The sequence below is a fragment of the Dipodomys ordii genome, unplaced genomic scaffold (assembly GCF_000151885.1).
Source record: "Dipodomys ordii isolate 6190 unplaced genomic scaffold, Dord_2.0 Scaffold63, whole genome shotgun sequence".
Lineage (NCBI taxonomy): Eukaryota > Metazoa > Chordata > Mammalia > Rodentia > Heteromyidae > Dipodomys > Dipodomys ordii.
The window spans coordinates 4,144,376-4,147,681 of NW_012267279.1; positions in this window are offsets into that span (position 1 = coordinate 4,144,376).

The following is a 3,306-nucleotide window of genomic DNA, read 5'->3' on the forward strand; positions in this document are numbered from 1 at the left end:
TGCTAATCACTTTCCTGTGTAAGATGAGTTCAATCCTATGTGGCTTTTTGTTACAACAAAAAATTCTTTAGGTTCTCTCTCTGTTCACCAGATGCAAAATTAACCATTTAGACTGATTGAGGAGGAATCAAACTTTTTATTTTTAAGAATAAAAGGAAGTCTTCCCTGATAAAGTATTCTGGGTAGGTTTGGTAGCTTATTTAGTAGTATTTTTAATATTCCTAAAATGTAAGAAATTCATCCTCAGGCTGGGAAGGTGGCTCAGTGGTAGAGCTCTTGGCTTGCATGCATGAGGCCCTGGGTTCGATTCCCCAGCACCACATAAGCAAAAAGGAAAAAGCCGGAAGTGGCGCTATGGCTCAAGTGGTAGAGCACTAGCCTTGAGCTGAGGAGCTGAGGGACAGCGCCCAGGCCCAGAGTTCAGGCCCCAGAACCGGACCCCCCCCCCAAAAAAAGGAATTCATCCTCATCAATCCAAATACCCCAAACTCCACTCACAAAACAAATCAAAGGTTATTCTTTGGGCGTGGGACTTGAACTTTGGGCCTGGGTACTGTCCCTGCGCCCTTCAGCTCAAGACAAGTATTTTACCGCTTGAGCCACAGCAACACTTCCAGTTTTCTATTGGTTTTTTAAGAGATAAGAGTCTCACAGACTTTTCTGCCCAGGCTGGCTTTGAACCGTGATCCTTAGATCTCAGCCTCCTGAGTAGCTAGGATTACAGGCGTGAGCCACTGGTGCCTGGCTTTGAAAGGTTATTCTTAATCCTACAAAACCATTTACCACCAGATTCAACCCAAGATCATTTTCATTCAGCAACTTACACTTTCAAACACACTGAAATTTTGATGGAACCTACCTAGCTTTTCAGGAACCAGAAGAACTTTCTAAGAACACAGGGGAAATAAAAGAGCCCATGTTCTTAATTTTTCAGTTTAAAGAAATTTGGGACTGGGAGATGACCTGAACTATCAAAGCTTCATAATGGGAAAGGGTGAGTCTGATCAAGATGTATTGTATAGGAACAGGTAAAAATGAAACCTTGTACAGCTAACTAATGCTAATAAAAAAATATAAGGAAAGAAATGCTTGTAATGCTGATAAGAATTTACTAATACTTCTTCCGCCACATCTAAATGGCCACTGCCCCTTGCTTGGACTGCTGCAGAAGCCGCCTCCTCCTTGTTGTTTTGTTGTTGTTGCTTTCATCTCCCCAAAGGCCACTCCACAGGGTGCACCTACAACAAGGGACAACTGTCACTCTTTGGCTCAACAACTCCCTATGTCTTCTCATGGCTCTGGGGGAAAAAGCCAGTCTTACTCACCTCCAGCTCCGAGGCCTATGAGGATCAAGCAACTCACCTCTAGTCATCACACCCTCACCATTGGACTTGACCCTTGCAGTTACTCTGCCAGCATCTACTTCCTCCAAAGATCCAAATGACCCCTTCCTTTCTTCCCTTTCTTTTAGGGGTTTTCTCAAATGTCCCTTTACTAGAGGTGGCTTTCCTGACCACTCCACCTAAACAGCACCACCTTACTTCCTCTCTTCTTTTTCTTACCTGCTTATTTTCTTGAACATATTACCTATCTGCTTACTATCTTTTCTCACTAAAATGAAATCTCAACAAACATATCCCTGCTAGATCCCTAGTGTCCAGTGATAGCAAGCACTCAAGACGTAAGTGTCAACTCTGGACTAGGAACTTTTTAAGCAAGGCAAAAGAACCAAGGTACTTAATTTCACAGTAGTCCAAGATAAGCATCATCATCATCATCATCATCATCATTTCTGGTGAAGAAACAAAGGGAAGTTCAATAACTTTTCCAAGATCACTTAGCTAAGACAATAGTAGAGGCAGGATTTGAACTCCAGGCACCAGCTTTTTAACCACCACGATATACGGCATCGTTTTTAGCTTAGCTAGTAACAAAGAACTACTTTAATGCGTTTTTTTTTCCTATGCTAGGCTCTAAGAAATGAAATACATCAGAGTATGTTCTCAAAATGTCAGCAGTTAATACCCTAAAATAACTATTAAGTGTAATTTTAAAAAAATACAGAAAAAAAATCAGAACAAAACTGCAAGCCACAACTGTGTGGCAGCCTCTAATTGGGAGAACCACTTCCATAAAGGATATGGCTGGATTACAGGCATGCGCAGGTAATGCTCCCACACAGCAGAGATGACCGTGATTAGCTCTGGTTCATAAGGTTAAAAGACTGTGCAGATGTCCCTTGGTAACCATGGCCTGAAGGGAGCCTCTGAGGGGCCCCCTGAGATTGCAGGTCACACATGCTCCTGGTGCATGGGTGCAGAACACCCCGATGGTTCACACAATGGAATGTATAAGCCAAGGCTGTCACCTATGAAAGGGTATGTCTAAGAAGTTACATAACCATCCTAATGTGGAAATGCCATAAAGGAATTCGTACTCGAGAATAAGAGGGGTGTATTCCCTGGGAAGGACTCTACCAAAGATATCAGATTTTCAGTGAGAAACTTACTATCCCAGACTGAGACTTGAATAAAAACAAAGACCTATTTATTCGCTTGGCTAAGAAGCGGGGTCTCTGCTCAAGAGGGCCTCCAGTGCCCTCCCTCCCCAGGCCCCCTTTTACCTCTGTTTCTGTTTCCACAGAGAAAGGAGGGCTGGTAGGCATTTAGCCTCCTGGGATAGAAAGTCCCTACCTGAGTCCTGCCTGCCTCGGTCTCTTTGGGTCAAGTGAGACGTGGACTTCGGGACGCCCTGAGACCTTTGATCCTCGGTACGCAACAGTCTTTCCCTGCGCTGGCTTGGAATTCCCAGAGAGAAATCGGGCCGAGCCTCCCGCTGAGGAACTCCACCTTCGGCCTCCAGGCTGCCCCGGACCTCCCACCGGCCCACCTGCCCCGAGGCCCAGCTGGAGCGACCGAGGGCCGAGAGGATCGCAACCCCAAGGCAGCGGGGCACCGGGCGGACGGGTCACCGGCACCTGTCACCTGGCCGGCCAGACCCCCCTCCTCCCCCAGCCCCACCCACACCTGACGGCAGACCGGACCCCGCCCTCCTCCCGCTCGCCCAACCCCTCCCCTCCCCCTCCCCCGTCCAATGGCCCGCGGGCAGGGCATGCTGAGCAAGCCGCGGCCGCCCGGCCGGGTCCCCGCCCAGATCCCGGCTCCCGGTTCCCCGGCCGGGCCCGGCAGTCTTTAAATGCCGCCCTGGGCTGGAGTGGCGCGGCCCTCGCCACCTTTCTTTCTAGGACACTGGCAGCAGCCGCGGCTGCCAAACGCTCCGGGTCCCCGCGGCTGCGGCCACCTTGGA